General features: G+C 40.9%; 1 protein-coding gene across 2 annotated transcripts in view; it reads left to right on the forward strand.

The window, feature by feature from the left end:
- The window catches only part of Rxfp1 (relaxin family peptide receptor 1), a 120,975-nt gene that overhangs the window by 18,835 nt on the left and 77,307 nt on the right, over positions 1 to 24,833 (forward strand). The window lies entirely within an intron of this gene.

Below are 24,833 nucleotides of genomic sequence, written 5' to 3' on the forward strand. Positions count from 1 at the left end.
CAAATCTTTCTCTGATTCGTCATTTTGTCTGCCTCTCAATTAGACATCAGTTTCAAACATTATGCTTCCTCCTAAAAACTAACTTTACCTTCATTGTTTGGAATCAAAGGTGTGTACTAAGGGCATGTCTATATTCCATCCTGAGGATTTAAAGGTATGTGATCTCTTGTAAGAGCAACCATGTTGCTGGATTAAAATTCCTTCACAGTACATAATGCAATGTTCCTCAGTTTGAGTTTGTCTGACCCAAGCACATTTTTAACACAGAGCTAAAGGTACATCCACTGGAAACACAGATCACTGCTAAACTTTCCTAAGACTAATCAAAGGAAAATTACATATTGAGTTCTAGCAACTCTTCACAGTTGCCTCAATTTACCTTTAAAGTCATGGTTCGTGGGAGTTGCCGTTTTCCATGTCCATGGTCTTCTAATAGTTCTCAGCCAATGTTCACTGTGAAGCATCACTCACCTCCTCTTGCTTTCAAATTATTTTGTGAAGTGGCAGTTTTTCTGTGTACATGTGTGTACAGCTAAATGTGTGTACACGTTTATGTTTGTAGAGATAAAAGATCAATATTGGGTGTCTTCTTCACTCACTCCACACCTTATTTTTGAAACAAATTCTCTCATTCACTGATGAGGTGAGACTAATCAAAGGACGCACTGTCTCTGGCCATCTCCCCACAATGCTGGAGTTACAGACATAAGCTATTGCACCAAGCTTTTATGTAAGTGCTGGGAATCCAATCTTAACTCTGCATGCTTACATGGCAAAATCTTCACTGAGCCATCTCCACAGCCCACAGCATCATTTTTTTATATTATTAAATTTTATTTATCCTCCCCTGTAAAGAAAAATGGAAACCAGGTCTAAATATATCTTGAAAATCAAAAGGCTATTGAAATAAAAAGCAGCATTGTGACTCAGAGAAACTGTGGAAAATAAGTCTGTCTGTGATGTCATCGTCTTAGAAATTTGACAAGTGAACTGCGATGGATCTGTCATGAGACTTTAAGGATATTTTACTGATATTTTTCATGCTTTATGAATGATTTTCCATTTGTTTGTCTCTACAAAGCAAAAGCAAACATTTCAAACATATCTCCTCTTTTTCCTTGCAAAACCCAGAGACTTCAGATAAGTTATTTATGCAGTGTACAAAATAATTTTCAAAGTTGTCCAGCACTCCTTCATGATGGCTACTCACTTCTGTAATAAAAAGAGGCACTATTTTTTAAAAAAAAAAAAAAGAGTAAATAGGCTTAGACATTTTATTACTTAAAGATATTCAGTCCTCTAAATTGTAAAGATAGAATTCTCAGACTTAGGAGGTAGTCATGGCACAGCATCATTTCTAAAGCGTGATCCTCTCTAATCCAACTATTTGCCTTGGCTTTGAGGAGTCTTTTATTTAAAAAAAAAAAAACAAAAAAAAATCCAAAAACACTCCTTTTTTCTCCTCAAGGAAGGAATCTGATTGCCTTCAATCCCCTCAAGATTGGTTGAGAATGCATTCTAGATGTAACAAGGAAAAATGCCAAGCAGCAGTAACTTAAATACAGATTTTTTTCACACACTTGTGGGAACCTCAGGTCAGCAATTCAGCCAACCCTAGAGCATCATGGGCCTTTCTACCCTTGCCATTCCACATCCTTCATGTTTATAAAATTCAAATCTTCGATATTCTACAAGAAATTATACTCATAAGCCGTTGCCTTCAAGGAAGCCAATGTTCCACATGAGCCGTGCACCAGGACTTTAGGGTTTGCATCTTCAACATTTCTGTAGAGAAATAATAATAAAAGGTTTGTTTTGATCCAGGATTCCCCACCCTCACTTTGGACCTGTAGGGGAAATATCTTTAAAATCCCTGAGAAAATAAATGAAAAGAAACAGACATCTTTTTTTATTGGTTATTTTATTTATTTACATTTCACATGTTATCCCTCTTCCCAGTTTCCCCTCTACAAGCCCCCTATCCCCTCCTCCCTCTCCCTGCCTCTATGGGGGTGCACCCCCACAGACTTCTTTCTTTTTTTTTATTTTTTTTTTTTATTAACTTGAGTATTTCTTATGTACATTTCGAGTGTTATTCCCTTTCCCGGTTTCCGGGCAAACATCCCCTTCCCTCCCCCCCTTCCCTTATGGGTGTTCCCCTCCCCACCCTCCCCCATTGCTGCCCTCCCCTGACAGTCTAGTTCACTGGGGGTTCAGTCTTAGGGACCCAGGGCTTCCCTTCCACTGGTGCTCTTACTAGGATATTCATTGCTACCCTACGAGGTCAGAGTCCAGGGTCAGTCCATGTATAGTCTTTAGGTAGTGGCTTAGTCCCTGGAAGCTCTGGTTGCTTGGCATTGTTGTACATATGGGGTCTCAGACTTCTTTCTTACCTTTGCAACAAAAGCTTTCAGAGAGTGGAAAGAGCATCTACAGGAAAATAATTAGGCAAGAATTAGAAAATAAAATTAGCCTTGATTTTTGAAGGATAAGACTGGGGGGGTGGGGAGACAAAGACATTCCATACATGTAAAGAATGACATAAATGAGGCTTAATGAGATGTAAGTCTAAATCTATTTCCTGACTGACAAGTTCTGTGGCCCCGGAGCAGTTTGCGTCTCTGAGTTGTGACTTGTGGACTCGTAAAATCAGGATGCTGTTAACCATGTTTGACAGCTGTGACAAGGATAAAGTAAAACAGGCGTAGAGCATGCCCAGCCTGCTTACCTAAGACAAATGCACAAAACATGAAAAACTGTGCACCTACCAGAGCGAAACATGAATGAAAAGAACCGGAAGGTTTTAAAGGCAGGAAGCAGTCCTGTTAATTCATTCACAGCTCATGGGAAAACATAGCTTTAAAAAGAGATGAAATCTAACACTCGAAATGTATATAAGAAATATTCAAGTTAATAAAAAAAAAAAGGAGATGAAATCTTGGGCTACGGAGATGGCTGATGGGTACAGGTGCTTACACTACAGCCTGGCAAACTGAGTCCTATCCCTAGAACCCATGTAAAGGTGAGAGCTGACTCCTCAAAGTTTGTCCCTGACCTCATGATACAGCTATGACATGTGTATCTGCACACATATCATGAATACAAATAATAATAATTACAATTTTAAAACATGAACTTGAAGCCAGGTGGTGGGGGCTGGCCTTTCATACCAGCACTTGGGAGGCAGAGGCAGATGGACCTCTGTGAGTTTGGGGCCAGCCAGGACTACAGAGTGAGTTTCAGGACAGCCAGGACTACACAGAGAAACCCTATCTCAAACAAACAAATAAACAAACAAACTTACAAAGTTAAAATAAGGAATATTATCATTTGTGACAATGTGGATGATTCTGGAAGGCATTTTGCAAGTATAATAAGAGAGGGACAGAAAGACACATCTGCATAGTCTTACTGGTGAACACAACTTACAACAGTCAGATGAGCACAAGAAGAGAGTAGAATGGTGGGTACCAGAGTAATGGAGCAGGAAGCTTACAAGCCAGGATGTGAACACTTCAATAGGATGAATTTGTTTCAGATCTATTATAAAGCACAATCACTAAGTAGTAAAAGTGTGTTATATATTTAGAAACCACCTAGCATGGATTTTAAATGAAAAACAAACAATTCAATCATTCTACTCTTTGTCATTATATCGCAAATGCATATACGACAAACACAAATGTACACAAACTAGAAATACATATTTATTTTTAAATAAGGATTAAGGACATAGCTCAGTGATGAGGTGCTTGCCTAGGATGTGCAAAGGCTCTAGATTCAAACTCCAGCATTGTAATAATACTACTAATAATTTAATGATAATTTATTGAAGACACATTCCTTAGGGAAAAAGAAGGTTGTCAGGATGGCTGATCAGGTAGACTTTGGCCGTAAGGCTAAGCAATAAACAAAAGAAAGACACTACCTTCTTGTCTCCTGGACATGAGCTAGTGCAGATTGGAATGGTGGATGCAGCAGTAGGAGCAGAGATTAAGTGTTAAGTGAAAAGGTATTGAGAAGAAATATAATTCAAGTGCCCTTGGTTTTGGATCTTATTTCCTGGCTGCTCCAGCAACATAATTGGTGAAACTGCCCATTGCCACGTCACTGAGAAGGAACGGAATGAGACTGGTGGTGTAAAAATGCCACAGCCTGAGACATGCTAGAAATACATAAACACAAAACACATAAATCTCAGCTACTCTGTACTGGAAAATGGGGGTATCTGTGTGTTTATTGTACAAATGGTGAGCCTGGGTTAATATGTGGGACATCTCACAATTGAGGGGTTTTTTTTTTATCCTAAACTCTTAAAAACTAGTTCATAACATCACAGACATGAAAAAACAGAGAGAGAAGAGAAGGTAACTTGTGCCTACTCAGAGCAGATCTGTCCACTCTGTACACAGAGGACGAAGAGCTGTAAGAATCTGTCTTCAGCTGCAGCAGACTCAGATAGTAAGAGGTTGGGGCTGTAGTGATGATATCACAGAGCCAGACAGGTTAATGACACAAATGGGTGGCTGGTGAAAATACAGGGAGAAAAGCTAACAGAAGGTGACAGAACTCCAGAGGACATAGAATAAAAATCAATTAGGCCTAAAAGCATCCTGGACTGCTCCACAGGGACGACATTCCCTTCAGGGAATTATGGGGACTAAAGCTAAGCCAACAGGAATCTCAGAGACACTGGTGTGGAACTCTGTCACACATATCCATACAAGGAAGATATAAAAGATAGGGATCTAAGTAAAATGGGAAAGAAGAGGGAAAAAAACCTTTTTTCTTTTCTTTCTAATTGAAAATCAGTAAATATATTCCGATCTCTGTTTCCCCTACCCTATCTCCTCCCAAACCCTCCCTACCTCCCCACCTGTCCAACTCTTTGCCTTACCTCCTTGATCTCTCTCTTTAGAAAACAGACACCAAAAAAAAGGAAAGAAAAAGAACAAGAAATGCACATAAACACACAACACATACATGCATATAGAAACACATGATTGAATGTTAAAACACACAATCATAAGATTAGCTAGATTTTTTTTAATGCCCTAGCAATATAATAGGAGAAAAAACAAAAAAAGTAAGAATTTTGTTGGCCATCTACTAGCCATGGGGTCTACCCTTAAGTGTGGCTTATATACCCAGTGAGACACCTCTGGGAAAAACTAATGATGACGTCGATTGGCGACATCTTTGGGGTTAGGGAAGGGGGCTTGTGTCCACATCCCCTCTAAGTGATGGACCCTTGTTTGACTTGAGCCAGTGCAGGCCTTGTTCATGCTGCCACAGTCTCTGAGTTCATATGTGTGTCATTACTGTTGTGTCTGGAAATTTCCGCTTCCTTCATGTCATTCATACTCTCTGGCTCTTACAATCTTTTCACTTCCTCTTCCCCATAGATCCCAGAACCCTAAGGGGAGGGTTTGATATAGAGACGTCCGGTTCAGAACTGAGTGTTCCAAGGTCTCTCACTCTCTGTACCGTGTCTGGTTGTGGGTCTCTGTATTAGTTCGATCTGCTGCAGGAGAGAGTTTCTCTGATGGTGGTGTGGCAAGACACTGATCTGTGGGTGTAACAGAATGTCTTTAGGAGTCGTTTGGTTGCTATTTCCTTCAGCAGAGCCATACTATTGATTTCTCCCCAGGCCCATGGTCAATCAAGATATAGGTTCCAGGCCATCCAAATAGTGTCAGCATGGGTTCCATCTCATGGAGTGAGCCTGAAATCTAATCAGATAGTGGTTGGTTACTCTCACAATGTTTGTGCCACTGGAGTCATTTAGCATACAGGAAGGATAACTATTGTATATTGCAAGGTCTGTGGCTAAGTTGATAGATACCTTTCCCCACTGATAACATGAAGAGTACTTTACAGTACCATGAATGTTAGTCAGTAGGGCTAAAGGTTTTCGTGAGGCACCAACCTGACTTCTCCATGTTGAATGAAATGTGTAATGTCATCTTCCGCAATAAGGCCTTACCATCCATTTGTGGAGAGCAACCAATAGCCCTGGCATAGCCTGAGTTGTCTGAGCATTTCCATAGAGCCCCTTAGGCAACAACTCAACTAGATGGAACTCATTTCTGGCACCTGAAAATTCACTCAGTAGCTCTGTGTGTGTGTGTGTGTGTGTGTGTGTGTGTGTGTGTGTGTGTGTGTGTGTGTGTGTGTGTGTGTGTGTACAGCTTCTACATAGTAGGTTTCCATATGACCTCTTAAACATTAGTGTTAGACTTTTCAGTATTAGTTGTCCTTCCCCATATTTTCTTCCTTGACTCCCTCTTCATTTATCCACCCCATCTAATCCTTCTGTTCCAGTCCCCTCCCCTCCTTCTATTTCCCCTTCCTTGGGAGATATTTCCTCTCTCTCTCTCTCTCTCTCTCTCTCTCTCTCTCTCTCTCTCTCTCACACACACACACACACACACACACACACACACACATTTACTTTATACCTAATTTCTGAGGTTGTATGGATTGTAGCATGCCTTTCAAAGGCTTAAAAGCTAAAATCCACATTTAAGAAACACCATATTTGCCTTTTGGGGTCAGTGTTGCTTCATCCAGAATGTTTTTTTAAAGTTCCATGCATTTATCTGAGAATTTTGTTTTTTAAACAGCTGAGCAATATTTCATTGTGCACATGTGTCACATTTTCTTTATCCATTCATCTGTTGATGAACATCTAGGCTGTTTCCAATTTTTGGCCATTATGAATAAAGTAACAAAGAACATGATTCAGCAAATATCTCTGGCGTAGAAGTTAGAATCCTTTGGGTATAGGTACAAGAGTGGTTGGTATATCTGGATCTTGAGGTAGATCTATTCCCAGCTTCCTGAGGAGCCACCACACTTATTTTTATAATGAATGTACAAGTTTGCACTCCCACCAGGAAAAGATGAGAGTTTCCTGTACTACATCTTTTCATCATTTGTTGTATTGATTTTGACTATCCTGAATGGTGTAAATAATTTTGATTTGCATTTCCCCGATGACTAAGGAAGTTAAACATATCTCATTTGTGCTTCCTCTCCTAAGAATTATCTCCTGTTTGTTTGTTGTTTGTTTGTTTATCTATTGTTTGCTTATTTATTTATTTAGAGACAGGATTTCCCCTTGCCTGTCCTGGAACTCACTCTGCAGACCAGGTTGGCCTTGAACTCACAGAGATCTGCCTGCCTCTGCCTCCCCAGTGCTAGGTTAAAGTCATGCATTATCAGCACCCAGCAATACCCAATTTTTAAATTAGCTAATTTGTTTTCTTTTTAATCTATTTTTATTTTATGTGCATTGGTCTTATGCCTGTATGTATGTCTGTGTGAGGGTGTTGGATCCCACGAAACTGAAGTTACAGACAGTTGTGAGTTGCCATGTGGGTACTGAGAATTGAACTCAGGTTCTCTGGAAAAGCAGCTTTTAAATGTTGAGCCAGGCCTCCAACCCTTGTTTTATTTATATCCAGTATTTTGTTTCTTTATATATTTTAGATATTAATTCTCTGTCAGATATATAACTGGTAAAGATCTGCACAGAAGCTTTCTATGAAGTCCCATCTATTAATTGCAGTGTCTGTGTTAATAGTGTTCTGTTCAGAAAGTCTTCTCATGTGACAGTGAGTTCAAAACTAGCCTGCGCTTTCTCCTATCAGATTCAGCATGCCTGGCCTAATCAAGGTTTTTGATTCACATGGAGTTGACTTTAGTGCAGAATATGGATCTATTTGGATTCAACATTCAGTGGTCCAGTTTGACCATCACTATTTGTTGGACTTACCGTCTCTTTTTATCAGTGTGTATTTCTGAATTCTTTGTCAAAAAACAGGTGTCCATAGATGTGTGGACTTATGTCTAGGTCTTCGATTAGATCCATTGATCAACATGTCTCTTTTTATGTCAATACCATGCTGTTTTTATTACTATAGCTCTGTAGCATAACTTGAAATCTGAAATGCTGATACCTCCAGCAGTTCTTTTATTATTCAAGATTTTTTTAGCTATCATGGGTTTGTATGTGAGTGTGTGTGTGTGTGTGTGTGTGCGCGCGCGCGCACTTCAAGTACTTTACTGAATAGATGGGGAGAGAGTAGATATAATTGTTCATAATTTTAATGAAAATGCTTTGGGTTTCTATCCATTTAGGTTGACATTGGCTGTGAGCTTGCTTTATATTGCCTTTATTATATTGTGTATGTCCCTTTTATACCTAGTATCTCCAAGAGTTTTAGGATGGTGGTATGTTGGATTTGTCAAAGGTCTTTCCTGCATTTGAGATGATTGTGTGGTTTTTGACTTTCAGTCTGTTTATGAGGTAGATTGTGTTTATGAATATACATATGTTGAACCATCCCTCCCTCTCTGGGCTCAAGCTTACTTGATTACAGAAGATAATCTTTTTTAATGTGTTCTTATATTTGGTTTGCAATTATTTTATTGAGAAATTTTGTATCTTGATCATAAGGGAATTGGTTTGTAAAATAATTTGTCTATTGTTTTATTGACATATAGACATCTCCATGGAAATTTAATTGCCTAGAAAAGGTCTGATCTGAGAGAAGCAGACTGGGTTGGGTGGAAATACAGAAGAGCTGTGTGTTTGAGCTCTTCTTGGCCTCTTTGTTAAGCATTTCTTCTTCTCAAGTAGGGCAGGCATCCTACAGAAGATCTCTGTCCTACTGAGGGACAAGGTCAGTGCTCTCTGGAGGAACATTACTAACTGATAGAGGATGTATTAGATTTGTTTACATAATAAAGTCTAGGTAGTCCAACAATGGCTGCCTCAGACTAGAGCGGTCAAGAATCTGGAAGTTGCATCTGATGGAGATGAATGTCTCAGCTGTCTCTATATGATACTGAGGGTCTGAAGAATTTTTGGAGAGCTGTTGGTCTTAGGTCTACTTTGGAAGTCCAAGATATATGGCTATATCAAGAAAGGAGTCTATGCTGTTGCCAATTTGACAGCAAGCATTTAGTCAAACGAGCAAAGAGCCTTTCGACCCTTGCTCTCCAGCTGCTGCCTTTGAACCACACCAACACTCAGTAAAAAGACTCCAGAGTTCCACAGAACCCAGCTGCTGTCTCTCTCTCCATGCATACACAGTTCACACAGACCTTGGGACACAATGCAATTACACAAAAATGGCAGCGACTTGCTCTCAGACAGAAAACAAAACAAAAACAAAAATGCTGGTGCCCACCAACCTCCTTGTTTCTCACTTGATAATCAGTAGTCATGATTTTTCATCTCTTTTAACTGCTACCCAGTCTCCAAGAACTCCCAAGAAAGACAAGGCTTAAATGATTCAGGAAAAAAACTTTCTCGTGTGAAAGCAACACCAAGTAGAGTGAGGAGATGTCAGGTCCTGCAGGACAGTTAACGAGGGGTCCGGGGGTACCCGGAAGAGAATGGGGGACAAAGAATGCGAAGAAGGACGCCAAGGCAAGAGTCTGATCAAGGTGACAACTTTATTTTTCCCCAAGGCTGAATTTATACCATAACATGGGTAACAGAGGGAGGGGGAAGTAAGAAACATTTACATAGGCCAAGGACACAATATTCATATGGTCAGGGAGTAGGTTGATGTTGACAGGTTGTCAGAAAGGTCACAGGTTTGTCATATCTATTAGTCAGCAGGATGCTGGTTTTAGCTTTATCATATCATTCATCCTGACCACCAGATTTGTATTAGTCTCCTGCAGCTGGCTGGGGATTTTCCATGAACCCAGTCATACTTAATTCTAACCATAATAATAACATCAATAATGGAGGGCTTCATGGGCATCGCTCCCAACAAGGAGACAGCCTACAGGACAGGAGAGATACCTGCCAGGAGATTCGTGTCTAGAGTCTAAAAAGTACTCAAAACTAAACATCCAAAAATATCCTATAAACAAATCAGCAAATGAACTTGATAGTTTTCAAGAGAAGAACTACATTTGGGCATGGATGAACATGACATACATTTAATCTCAGCACTCAAGAGCAGAATCAGGAAGATCTCTGTCAGTTCAAGGCTAGTGAGACCCTGCTGTGTGTGTGTGTGTGTGTGTGTGTGTGTGTGTGTGTGTGTGTGTGTGTGTGTGTGTGTGTGAGAGAGAGAGAGAGAGAGAGAGAGACAGAGAGACAGAGAGACAGACACACAGAGATAAGGAGAGATAGAGAAACAGAGACAGAGAGAGAAAGGAAAGAAGAAAGGAGGAAAAAAGGAGGAAGAAAGACAGCTAAATGACTAACCAGTATTTGGGGAAAAAAGTATGTTCAATAGTATTATCATCGAGCAACTACAAATTAAAATTACTTTGAGATTCTATCTCAACTCAATTAAAATAGTTATTCTCAACTATTTAGTGCAAATAAGAACTGGAATAACTTGCAATGATTGTGGAAGTTCCTCAGAAAAACAAAAATAGAATCACCATATGAACAAACTATTCTACTCCTAGGCATATACACACAGGAACCATCAGCATACCACAGAGACACCTGAACATCCATATCTTCCATGTTTGTTGTAACACTAGTCACAGCAGCCAAAGTATACATTCAGACCATTAACGGATAAAGCAAAACATCAACTAGATGAATGGAACTGTGTAATTCAGCAAAATGAGTGGAACTGGAGATCAGCATGTCAAATAAAATCATCTAGTCTCAAAAGGACAAACAATGCGTGTCTCGTAAGCAGAATCAAGATTTAACTATTATACACACCTACATGCACACACACACTCAAATGTAAAACATAAATATGGACATAAGAATGGGAAAAGTGATCAAAAAGAATGAAAAAGAACAGAAGAAGCTCATGGGAGACAGAAAGGTAAAACTGCACTCTCTCTCTTCCGTACACTGAACCTAGATTTAACTATATGGTATGTCATGAAGCAGCAGAGGGACCATTAGCGTGAAGGAAAACCATTTAGTTACTGTGACCGCTGATTTTCCACATAATGAAAGCGAAGGTCGAGGCTTTCATAAGTTCACGGAGCTGTGGAAGTGACAGATGAAGGCCCCTTGTCCGTGGAGTCCCGACACTCACTGCTTTTCCTCCACCACACCAGGGACAAGCATGCTTTGCAAATATTTGTATGACAATTCAGCTTCCAGGATGAAACAAGTGGCTGCAAATTCTCAATTAATGGCTTGTGTATTAACAAAGAAAGGTTGCTTTTCTTTTCTAAGACAAAGTGCAAGATTATAACTTGCCAACTGGGACAGAAGGAATCCAGTCAAGATGCAGTTGTCTTTTCAGTAGAAAATTAACATTCCTATAAAAGTCTACAGTCGTGCTAAATGACTTCCTCTGCTTCGTTGTTATTATTGAATTGGCATGAGCTTGATACTTAAAACTAGGTGACGGGTGAAATTTGTATCAGGCCAAAGGAACCTCAGAACTGGACTGTGACTATTCATGGAAAACTAAGGTATAAAACTTGCAGAGTACTTTAATATTCAGTGCATCTTTTCTCCCTCAGAGGAAAGGTAAGCTCTCTCCTCCTTAACCTGGGATGCTAGCGTGGTGTCGGCAGGAAGCAGAAGGGTCCATGTTCTCCCTCAGCTGCTTCTCTCCAGCTTCCGTGGAGAATGTGAACTTGAGGCTGCAGGGCTGGGGCCCATCCTGTCAAACAGAACACAGCACACCTGTATGCCAGACCCACAACCTGCCCACCGTGTCTCTCTGCTTCCATCTGCCTAGGCACCAGAAACGATGTAATAGTTCCTTTTCTTCTTATTGTAAACTACATTTTTATTGAATATTTCTTTATTTATGTACATGATGTAATAGTTCTAATCCCTCCTGATCAAATCAGGCCAGTGAGGATCCCACCCACTAACGCTACAACTTCCTGCTACTTCAGTGTTGTACACTCCACAGTCTCCCTAATGGTCCTGCTGTCCTTCAAATACATTGCCAATCTGGTATTTTACACCTTTGAAAGAAAACTTGGTGGAAAAAAGACACTTGTGTTTCTTTTTTTTTCCTCCATCTTTATTAAATTGAGTATTTCTTATTTACATTTCAATTGTTATTCCCTTTCCCAGTTTCCAAGCCAACATCCCCCTAACCCCTCCTCGTCCCCTTCTATATGGGTGTTCCCCTCCCCATCCTCCCCCCATAAGCTCCCTCCCCCCAACAATCCCCATCACTGGGGGTTCAGCCTTGGCAGGACCAAGGGCTTCCCCTTCCACTGGTGCTCTTACTAGGCCATTCATTCCTACCTATGAGGTTGGAGCCCAGGGTCAGTCCATGTATAGTCTTTGGGTGACACTTGTGTTTCTATTTGTTTGTCTGTTTGTTTGGTTGGTTGGCTTGGCTTGGCTTGGCTTTAGTTTGGTTTGGTTTGGTTTGGTTTGGTTTGGTTTGGTTTGGCTTGGCTTGGTTTGGTTTGATTTGAGTCATGACATATATATATATATATATATATATATATATATATATATATATATATATATATATATGGCTGTCCTAGACCTCACTCTGTAGACCAAACTGACCAGCCTAAAATTTACAGAGATTCACCTGCCTCTGCTTCCCAAGTGTTGAGAAGCTTGGTACATAAAAGGCATGCGCCACCTACTCAGGTCATTGATTATTAGTAGAAAAAATCTGATCTATCATGGTCTAAAATGAAAGGGTTTATTCTTCTCATTGAAAGGAGTCTGATGGGCAAGTGAGTCTAAGGTTGGGCGTGTCTCAGCACCTGTTAGTTCCCTTGGTTTTGCCAGAGCTGAAGTCACAGTTGTCAGAAGGCTGCTGTGCTTGGGTTGGGTACCATCTCATGTTGGAGGCTGAAATATGGGAAGGGATCGCAATAGTGTCATCTGTTTCTTGTTTCAGGAAAGCTACATCTAAAACTTCCTAGGGAGCCCATGCAGTCTCAGTGGCGAGAACAATGCAACATAGCTGCCTGAAAGCAAGAAAGCTAGGACAGGTGTTCTTTCCAATCTCTTCACGGGGAGGAAGTGAGGGGGCAGGGTTTCTGGAGTTGCCATTTAATCAGCAAATCAGCAGCGCCAGCCACACTTACATCTAAAAATAATGCGTTTATTATGCATACAAATCTAAATGCTTTCTTCCTTTGAAACTTTTCTGTTTTCTACTCATAACCTTTTAAGATGGGAAATCACCTTCACTTTCTAACTTACAAAGTTCAGCTTAAGTTGAATGAACTGAGCTCCAACAATTAGTCCCCTTCACACATATACTGAACTATTGTTTGGGGAAAATCTTACATGTAAACTAAATTTATTTTACATGGCTGAAATGTTTGCTTAAAACTCTAGAAAAATCTAATAAAATTCATTTTAAATATAGCAAATGTCAACCTTTCTTAAGCATTTCCACTCTGCTTATATATTTCGTTTCATTTTTTTTCTGATTAAAGTGCACATGTAGAACCAGACATGGTGATACTTACTTATAACCACGGGTACTTGGGAATTTGAGGTAAAAGGATAAGAGCTCAAAACTAGTTTGGGCAATACTGTGTCTCAAAAAGAAGATTGAGGATTGTTCTTCCAAGTTCTAAAATAATTGTGTTGGAATTTTTATAGGAATTGCATTGAATCTGTAGTGTGCTTTTGGTAAGAAGGCCATTTTACTATGTTAATCTTACTGATCCGTGAGCATGGGAACTCCTCAAATCTTCTAATACCTTCTTTAATTTCTTTTTTCAGAGACTTGAAGTTCTTGTCATACAGGTCTTTTACTTGTTTGAAAGGTTGAAGAATATGTAATAGAGTGGGTCTTGGAGGACCAAATCCAGGGAGCTAGGCAATTCGGCTGGCAGGGCCTCATTCACCTGTCCTTCTAACTGGTTTCCCAAAGAAGGCTTAAAGAGAATAGTAAATAGGAAAGTCTGTGATATCTCTATGCATAAGGATTTGATGTGGGTCTCTATCCATTCCTTGGGACTATTTTTGTTACTGCTCTATTGCTGTGAAAAGACACCATGGCCAATGAAACTCTTTTTTTTTTTTTTTTTTTTTTTTTTTTTTTATTATTAACTTGATTATTTCTTATATACATTTCGAGTGTTATTCCCTTTCCCGGTTTCCGGGCAAACATCCCCCTCCCCCCTCCCCTTCCTTATGGGTGTTCCCCTCCCAACCCTCCCCCCTTGCTGCCCTCTCCCCAATAGTCTAGTTCACTAGGGGTTCAGTCTTAGCAGGACCCAGGGCTTCCCCTTCCACTGGTGCTCTTACTAGGATATTCATTGCAACCTACGAGGTCAGAGTCCAGGGTCAGTCCATGTATAGTCTTTGGGTAGTGGCTTAGTCCCTGGAAGCTCTGGTTGGTTGGCATTGCTGTACATATGGGGTCACGAGCTCCTTCAAGCTCTTCCAGTTCTTTTCTCTGATTCCTTCAACAGGGTCCTGCTCTCAGTTCAGTGGTTTCCTGCTGGCATACGCCTCTGTATTTGCTGTATTCTGGCTGTGTCTCTAATGAGCCATCTGCACTCACATTTTGATCATCCGTCTTGAGTTTCATTTGTTCTAGGCATCTAGGGTAACTCAAGCATTTGGGCTAATAGCCACTTATCAATGAGTACATACCATGTATGTCTTTTCTGTGATTGGGTTAGCTCACTCAGGATGATATTTTCCAGTTCCAACCATTTGCCTACTAATTTCATAAAGTCATTGTTTTTGATAGCTGAGTAATATTCCATTGTGTAGATGTACCACATTTTCTGTATCCATTCCTCTGTTGAAGGGCATCTGGGTTCTTTCCAGCTTCTGGCTATTATAAATAAGGCTGCGATGAACATAGTGGAGCACGTGTCTTTTTTTATATGTTGGGGCATCTTTTGGGTATATGCCCAGGAGAGGTATAGCTGGATCCTCAGGCAGTTCAATGTCCAATTTTCTGAGGAACCTCCAGACTGATTTCCAGAATGGTTGTAGCAGTCTGCAACCCCACCAACAATGGAGGAGTGTTCCCTTTCTCCACATCCTCGCCAGCATTTGCTGTCACCTGAGTTTTGATCTTAGCCATTCTCACTGGTGTGAGGTGAAATCTCAGGTTGTTTTGATTTGCATTTCCTTATGACTAACGATGTTGAACATTTCTTTTTAGGTGTTTCTCAGCCATTCGGCATTCCTCAGCTGTGAATTCTCTGTTTAGCTCTGAACCCCATTTTTAATAGGGTTATTTGTCTCCTTGCTGTCTAACTTCTTCAGTTCTTTTGTATATTTTGGATATAAGCCCTCTATCTGTTGTAGGATTGGTAAAGATCTTTTCCCAATCTGTTGGTTGCCGTTTTGTCCTAACCACAGTGTCCTTTGCCTTACAGAAGCTTTGCAGTTTTATGAGATCCCATTTGTCGATTCTTGATCTTAGAGCATAAGCCATTGGTGTTTTGTTCAGGAAATTTTTTTCCAGTGCCCATGTGTTCCAGATGCTTCCCTAGTTTTTCTTCTATTAGTTTGAGTGTGTCTGGTTTGATGTGGAGGTCCTTGATCCACTTGGACTTAAGCTTTGTACAGGGTGATAAGCATGGATCGATCTGCATTCTTCTACATGTTGATCTCCAGTTGAACCAGCACCATTTGCTGAAAATGCTATCTTTTTCCCATTGGATGGATTTGGCTCCTTTGTCAAAAATCAAGTGACCATAGGTGTGTGGATTCATTTCTGGGTCTTCAATTCTGTTCCATTGGTCTATCTGTCTGTCTCTGTACCAATACCATGCAGTTTTTATAACTATTGCTCTGTAATACTGCTTGAGTTCAGGGATAGTGATTCCCCCTGAAGTCCTTTTTTTATTGTTGAGGATAGTTTTAGCTATCCTGGGTTTTTGTTATTCCAGATGAATTTGCAAATTGTTCTGTCTAACTCTTTGAAGAATTGGATTGGTATTTTGATGGGGATTGCATTGAATCTGTAGATCGCTTTTGGTAAAATGGCAATTTTTACTATATTAATCCTGCCAATCCATGAGCATGGGAGATCTTTCCACCTTCTGAGGTCTTCTTCAATTTCTTTCTTCAGTGTCTTGAAGTTCTTATTGTACAGATCTTTTACTTGCTTGGTTAAAGTCACACCGAGGTATTTTATATTATTTGGGTCTATTATGAAGGGTGTCGTTTCCCTAATTTCTTTCTCGGCTTGTTTCTCTTTTGTGTAGAGGAAGGCTACTGATTTATTTGAGTTAATTTTATACCCAGCCACTTTGCTGAAGTTGTTTATCAGCTTTAGTAGTTCTCTGGTGGAACTTTTGGCATCACTTAAATATACTATCATATCATCTGCAAATAGTGATATTTTGACTTCTTCTTTTCCGATCTGTATCCCCTTGATCTCCTTTTGTTGTCTGATTGCTCTGGCTAGAACTTCAAGAACTATATTGAATAAGTAGGGAGAGAGTGGGCAGCCTTGTCTAGTCCCTGATTTTAGTGGGATTGCTTCAAGTTTCTCTCCATTTAGTTTAATGTTAGCAACTGTTTTGCTGTATATGGCTTTTACTATGTTTAGGTATGGGCCTTGTATTCCTATTATTTCCAGGACTTTTATCATGAAGGGGTGTTGAATTTTGTCAAATGCTTTCTCAGCATCTAATGAAATGATCATGTGGTTTTGTTCTTTCAGTTTGTTTATATAATGGATCACGTTGATGGTTTTCCGTATATTAAACCATCCCTGCATGCCTGGGATGAAGCCTACTTGATAATGGTGGATGATTGTTTTGATGTGTTCTTGGATTCGGTTTGCCAGAATTTTGTTGAGTATTTTTGCGTCAATGTTCATAAGGGAAATTGGTCTGAAGTTCTCTTTTTTTGTTGGGTCTTTGTGTGGTTTAGGTATAAGAGTAATTGTGGCTTCATAGAAGGAATTCGTAGTGCTCCATCTGTTTCAATTTTGTGGAATAGTTTGATAATATTGGTATGAGGTCTTCTATGAAGGTCTGATAGAATTCTGCACTAAACCCGTCTGACCTGGGCTCTTTTTGGTTGGGAGACCTTTAATGACTGCTTCTATTTCCTTAGGAGTTATGGGGTTGTTTAACTGGTTTATCTGTTCCTGATTTAACTTCGGTACCTGGTATCTGTCTAGGAAATTGTCCATTTCTGTAGATTTTCAAGTTTTGTTGAATATAGGCTTTTATAGTAAGATCTAATGATTTTTTTGAATTTCCTCTGAATCTGTAGTTATGTCTCCCTTTTCATTTCTGATTTTGTTAATTTGGACACACTTCTGTGTCCTCTCGTTAGTCTGGCTAGGGTTTATCTATCTTGTTGATTTTCTCAAAGAACCAACTTTTGGTTCTGTTGATTCTTTCTATGGTCCTTTTTGTTTCTACTTGGTTGATTTCAGCTCTGAGTTTGATTATTTCCTGCCTTCTACTCCTCCTGGGTGTATTTGCTTCTTTTTGTTCTAGAGCTTTTAGGTGTGCTGTCAAGCTGCTGACATATGCTCTTTCCTGTTTCTTTCTGCAGGCACTCAGCGCTATGAGTTTTCCTCTTAGCACAGCTTTCATTGTGTCCCATAAGTTTGGGTATGTTGTACCTTCATTTTCATTAAATTGTAAAAAGTCTTTAATTTCTTTCTTTATTTCTTCCTTGACCAGGTTATCATTGAGTAGAGCATTGTTCAGTTTCCACGTATATGTGGGCATTCTTCCTTTATTGTTATTGAAGACCAGCTTTAGGCCGTGGTGGTCCGATAGCACGCATGGGATTATTTCTATCTTTCTGTATCTGTTGAGGCCTGTTTTTTGACCAATTATATGGTCAATTTTGGAGAAAGTACCATGAGGAGCTGAGAAGAAGGTATATCCTTTTGCTTTAGGGTAGAACGTTCTATAAATATCCGTTAAGTCCATTTGGCTCATGACTTCTCTTAGTCTGTCTACGTCTCTGTTTAATTTCTGTTTCCATGATCTGTCCATTGATGAGAGTGGGGTGTTGAAATCTCCTACTATTATTGTGTGAGGTGCAATGTGTTTTGAGCTTTAGTAAGGTTTCTTTTTACGATGTAGGTGCCCTTGTATTTGGGGCATAGATATTTAGGATTGAGAGTTCATCTTGGTGGATTTTTCCTTTGATGAATATAAAGTGTCCTTCCTTATCTTTTTTGATGACTTTTAGTTGGAAATTGATTTTATTTGATATTAGAATGGCTACTCCAGCTTGCTTCTTCAGACCATTTGCTTGAAAGTTGTTTCCCAGCCTTTCACTCTGAGGTAGTGTCTGTCTTTGTCTCTGAGGTGTGTTTCCTGTAGGCAGCAGAATGCAGGGTCCTCGCTATGATCCAGTTTGTTAATCTATGTCTTTTTATTGGGGAGTTGAGGCCATTGATGTTGAGAGATATTAAGGAATAGTGATTATTGCTTCCTGTTATATTCATATTTGGATGTGAGGTTGTGTTTGTGTGCTTTTCTTCTTTTGTTTTTGTTGCCAAGACGATTAGTTTCTTGCCTCTTCTTGGGTATAGCTTGCCTCCTTATGTTGGGCTTTTTACCATTTATTATCCTTTTGTAGTGCTGGATTTGTAGAAAGATATTGTGTAAATTTGGTTTTGTCATGGAATATCTTGGTTTCTCCATCTATGTTAATTGAGAGTTTTGCAGGATACAGTAGCCTGGGCTGGCATTTGTGTTCTCTTAGGGTCTGTATGACATCAGTCCAGGATCTTCTGGCCTTCATAGTTTCTGGCAGAGAAGTCTGGTGTGATTCTGATAGGTCTGCCTTTATATGTTACTTGACCTTTTTCCTTTACTGCTTTTAATATTCTTTTTTTATTTTGAGCGCTTAGTGTTTTGACTATTATGTGACGGGAGGTGTTTCTTTTCTGGTCCAATCTATTTGGAGTTCTGTAGGCTTTTGTATGCCTATGGGTATCTTTTTTTTAGGTTAGGAAGTTTTCTTCTATGATTTTGTTGAAGATATTTACTGGTCCTTTGAGCTGGGAGTCTTCACTCTCTTCTATACCTATTATCCTTAGGTTTGATCTTCTCATTGAGTCCTGGATTTCCTGTATGTTTTGGACCAGTAGCTTTTTTCCGCTTTACATTATCTTTGACAGTTGAGTCAATGATTTCTATGGAATCTTCTGCTCCTGAGATTCTCTCTTCCATCTCTTGTATTCTGTTGGTGAAGCTTGTATCTACAGCTCCTTGTCTCTTCTTTTGGTTTTCTATATCCAGGGTTATTTCCACGTGTTCTTTCTTGATTGCTTCTATTTCCATTTTTAATTCCTTCAACTGTTTGATTGTGTTTTCCTGGAATTCTTTCAGGGATTTTTGCAATTCCTCTCTGTAGGCTTCTACTTGTTCTCTAAGGGGAGTTCTTCATGTCTTTCTTGAAGTCCTCCAGCATCATGATCAAATCTGATTTTGAAACTAGATCTTGCTTTTCTGGTGTGTTTGGATATTCCATGTTTGTTTTGGTGAGAATTGGGTCCATGATGCCATGTAGTCTTGGTTTCTGTTGTTGTGTTCCTGCGCTTGCCTCTCGCCATCAGATTATCTCTAGTGTTACTTTGTTCTGCTAATTCTGACAGTGGCTAGACTGTCCTATAAGCCTGTGTGTCAGGAGTGCTGTAGACCTGTTTTACTGTTTTCTGCTTTTGTGTGTGTAGTTTTGTCCCTCTACAGGTCTTCAGCTGTTCCTGTGGGCCTGTGTCTTGAGTTCACCAGGCAGGTCACTTGCAGCAGAAAAGTTGGTCTTACCTGTGGTCCCGAGGCTCAAGTTCTGCTTCGGGGTGCTGCCCACGGCTCTCTGAGGTGGCAGCAACCGGGAAGATCTGCGCTGCCCTTCCGGAGCCTCCGTGGCACCAGGGTTCCAGATGGCCTCCAAAGTTTTCTCTGAATCAGCAATGTGTAGAGAGCAGTCTCTTCTGGTTTCGCAGGGCGGTCTGCCTCTCTGAAGGTTTAGCCTCCTTCCCACGGGATTTGGGGTGCAGAGAACTGTTTATCCGGTCTGTTTCCTTCAGGTTCCAAGGTGTCTCAGGTAGGGCTCCTGCTCACCTGGGCCCTTCTCCCACGGGAGCCCAGAGGCCTTATACAGTTTCCTCTTGGGCCAGGGATGTGGGCAGGTGGGCAGTGTTGGTGGTCTCTTCTGCTCTGCAGCCTCAGGAGTGCCCACCTGACCAGGCGGTAAGGTCTGTCTCCCACGGGTTCTGGGAGCAGAGAGCTGCTGCGGGTCGGGAGAGCGCGACTGCGGGACTTCCGTTACACCCAGGACGTAGCTGGGCCGAGAGGCTTCTGCCTTTGTTGTCCCGATTCCACCCGGCAAGTCACTTGCAGCAGATAAGTTAGTCTTACCTTTGGTCCCGAGGCTCGAGTTCGCTCGCGGGGTTCTGCCCACGGGCTCTCCGAGGTGGCAGCGACCAGGAAGATCTGCCGGCCAATGAAACTCTTATTTAAAAAAAAAAAAGCATTTAATTGGAGTTTGCTTACAGTTTAGAGGGTTGGTCCATTATCATCATGGTGGGGAGCAGAAAGGCAGAGTAGTAGCTGCCGGGGGCTGGGGGAAAACGTTGGGCCTGGCAGAGACTTTTGGAAACTCAGAGCCTACCCCCAGTGACACATTTCTCCAACAAGGCCACACTTCCTAATCCTTCTCAAACAGTTCCTCTCCCGGTAACATTCAAATAGATGAGCTCTGAGGTTCATTCTTATTCAAACCACTAAGGGGCTGTGAACACCCCCAGGAATTAACTTAATGGGAGGTTTACCTTTGTCCTCTCTCCTGGAAGTAGACTGGCCCCAAAGAAAGAGTCAACCCCAGCTTTATTTCCCAGAAGTTTCTGCCGTTAGTCAGATAAATGAGCTCTGAGATGTCATATCTCTCCATCTGCTGAGTCTCAAATGTCTTCAGCTCAAAATATCAACTTTGGAACTCCAAGTAAATCCCCAAACCTGTTAAAGGATACTTTAACAAGAACTGGGGGGAATAAGAGATGAAACTCATGAGTCATACAGATATAACTTCAAAATTGTCTGGAAGACATTTACTAATAAGAGAACCAAGGTAATTCAGGAGACTGCGGGGGATGGGTGAGCTTAGTTAATAAAAACGGTGGAATAAAAAGCATACAAAATCAATCAGTATCATGGGACAATAATTAATGTATCTCACCATCTCATTTCTACCACAGAAAATCTGTGTTTCTAAGGACAATGGTTATTTGCATTTTTATATATCAGAGAGGAGGGAAGTTGTCAGGATAATTATACTGAAGTAATAGAAAGCCCTTTCCTCACTGTTAGAAAAGTGGAGAGAGGAACTTAAGAGGAGAAAACTAGATTTAGTATTACAGTACTTCACAGGAGTCAGGGCAAGTAGGAGAGGTGCTCATAGTTCATTATTGAGAGACGTACTAATAAGTGAATGCAGGTGCTTGTGTGCACAGGTCTTACTAACTACACAGTCCCAGTCCATCTGCTGAGGACACTGACAGCAGCGACATCCCAGTAGCAATTTGTACACCCAGAGTCTTTGTCTTGGCTTCTAAATATAATCCAACCCCAGGAGAAGCCAGAACTCAGAGACGTGGTGGATTATAGAGGGGCCGCAAGGAAAATAGATGATTCTGAAATATCATTCAGTGTTTGAAAATATGGAAGTCCTCTGAGAACAGTGAGTTCTGCTGAGACTTGAGAGGATCAAAGACAGATTGAGGTTGTTACCAGGGCCAGACATGGTGAATTTTGAGTTGGGGGAGGCAGTAAGCCAGCTCAGTGGGTTAAGGCACTTGTCACCAGATGAGTTCTGGAACCTACTTAGTGAGTCCACAGAGTTGTCTGCCGGCCTTCACACATGTGCTGTGGTACACATGCCCACTCATAGCCATACACACACACGATGATTTTTAAAAGCAACGAGAGTGGTCCCAGATAAAACTAAAGACATAAATAATTTCAAGGTATGAGTCCACATTAGACCCCTTGGCTTAACAGATATTTGGAAGCCACAGTTTGAACAGAAGCTGAGGATTCTTGGGGAACGGTAAATCAGTGTTAATCTGATTTTGACGGTTGAGTCATGCCGTGGGCGGATGTCTTTGCTTGGAGGGAATATTCATCAAAGTGTCTAAAGGTAATGTCAGGTGAGTGCTTTACACTCAGGGAAATAAAAAGATTTTTATCCTAAATTTGCAAGTCCTCTGTGAGTCTGACAATTTAAAATTCTGAGTTAGCATCAATCTAATAAAATATTAATTACATTCTAATTGTAACGTAATATCTAAGGCTTCTAGTGTATCTCTTGAATCATAATGTTAAGGAAATAGACTAATTTCATGGCACTGTCATGAAAACTCTGTATTTGTCAATGAATATAAATTTAAGGGATAAGATGTGAGCTGTGAGCTTGTCTCAGCAGCAGAGCTCATGCTCAGCCGTCCAGAGGCCCTGGGCTTAACCTTGGCACTGTCAACAACAAAAAGATCATAAAAGAAAAAAATAGTAGTTGCCAAAGCCAGTGACCCAGAATATTCAAAACAGTAGCATGAACTTACAGCTACGTTCATGCAGCTAAAACTTTAAGCAGTTGCCAGGGTTGGAGATTGATGATTTGTTGTCAAAGGAGCTTTTTTTTTTTTAATCTTGATCTTTAAAGTTCAGTTTTTAAAAGTTTAATTAAGAAGTTATTAAAAATCAATGTCAACATGAATGTGCGTTTGATATCTCTGCTCTGGGATATACAGTCCTTAGTTTCTAATGTGGTTTAATTAATAGTTGGGGGAATAATGGGCTGATGAATTTTAAGATAACTGCCTGTGAGAGCACTATTCACAGCACAGTATATGACCCAGGCGTTACGATTCCTCTGCCAGATTTCTTCTGGGGAATGGGGGTGGAGGCTGCCCATGCATGTGTGTACGTCGTCTGGGAGAACGCACATGAGTGCAGGTGCCCACAGAGGCAAGTTGGATCTCCCTGCAGCTGGAGTTATAAGCAGTTGTGAGGCACCCAACATGGCTGCCTGGAACCAAACTCAGGTCCTCTGTGAGAGCAATGTGCTTATAGCCACAGAGCCATCTCTCCAGACGCCAGGTCCTGGAGTCTAGTTCTATGTCGAAACATTACAATCATGGTGAATACACATTTACACGTTTGCCAAAATCCCATTTGTCAAGACCAGTAATGAACCATGCTGCAAACGACAGGCAATGTGTGTCTGTTCATCTTGTCTAACAAATGCACCACTCTAGTGGAGGACTTTGATGGTGGAAGAGGCTCTGCTTGTGTGGACGTGGAAGCCTACAGGAAAGTACCCCTCCATTCTAGTCTGCGTACAACGGAAATGGCTCTAAAGAATAAAATCTACTTTACCCACTTATGTGGTTACCCTTCAAAGTCGGAATAGGATAAACAAATGTTCTCGAGTATCTGGACCTTTTCTATTCTTTCACCAGCTTCGAGACAAAGGCACTGAGTTCCCGTGTTTACTCCATACACTCTCTTCCAAGTATCTATGGACAACTGTTACTCCTTATGTCTCCATCTCTAATGTTCTTACTCAGCATGCCCCTTTCCAAACTGCTCAAAGGGCAAACAATGTCAGGGACTTTGTTACAATGTACCTCTTCCTTGAGTCATCATAAGATGAAAAAATTCATAAGAGGATTTGAGAACCGAGCTGTACAGTGTTTGGTTAACTCCTTTTGGCTTAAGTTGGGGTCTATCGGGGCAAATTAATATGCCAACTCTTTGAAATTCCAAAGTTCCCATAGTCCTCTTTGTTTTATTATGTGCTCATGGGGGTATACGTCATTTAATTTTAAATTGGTTTGGAATGTTCAGAACGTATTATCTCCAAAAACATGATTTCAAATAGTAACTAATTTTCTATCATTCGATAAATAAATATTTACGTAGTAAGAGCAGATTCTCACCAAGAAGCAAGACAGTATAGTATGAGGCAGGAATTTCAGCAAGACTGGACTCTAGCTCTCCAAGGAAAGGGTTAAGAAAGAAGATGGTGCCAGGGAGGCCGGGCAGTCCCAGGAACTAGAGAAGGGATGAGACTGGGAAGCAGCACAGTTGGATGAGCCCTGAGTCTCTGAGTCTCTAAAAGGTGATGCTGAGTAAGAAAACCCGCAGTCGCATGTCGAGGCTCAGGTGAAGGACGGACTGAGAGGGAACGTGTCACATGTCTCGTCGCAGTCCATCATATTCCAGGAGACTGAACAAAGGTGCAGCCTGGCCCCTAGCTGTTTCAGCTACTTCCACTGTCCCTTCTACCTGTGTGTGTGAAATGTGACTCCGGCCTAGGCTATAACATCATCCTTTAGTTGGATCGCCACTGTCTCCTCAGCAGCAGTCTAGAGCCCATACTCACCCTCTGAGACCCATGACTGAGCTCTAGCAGCCAAAAGAATGCTAGGAAAGTTCATGCCCTCCCTAGCTGAAGGGCCAGGTCCACCTTCTGTTTCTGTTGCATTTTAAATAAAACCCAAAGTCTTCTCCCTTGTCTGCCTCCTCAGTGTCAGCTTAGGCCACACATGCCTGCTCACTGTGCTCCTCAGAACCTTTTTTAAGGTACCTGGTCCTTAGCCTAAACCTACTCACCTACATACACACACACACACACACACACACACACACACACACACACACACACACACACACACACCTGCTCATCTCTCCCCACACCCCTACCTCCTCCTGCAGTGCTGGTTCTCCTCTTTGTTTTCCTGTCAGTTTACTCAGACCCATTTCTCAGAGGCCCAAAATACATATCCCAGTAGCTATGCCCATGAAAGCTCAGGTTTCATTTCTTGGTGCACCTCTCAGTTGGGCATCGTTTATTGACTTGTTCAGTTGTGTCCTTCCAATGGAGACCAGCCCTTGCCAGGATGGCAGCTGGGAGTTAGCCA

Source organism: Rattus rattus, chromosome 3 (assembly GCF_011064425.1).
Source record: "Rattus rattus isolate New Zealand chromosome 3, Rrattus_CSIRO_v1, whole genome shotgun sequence".
Lineage (NCBI taxonomy): Eukaryota > Metazoa > Chordata > Mammalia > Rodentia > Muridae > Rattus > Rattus rattus.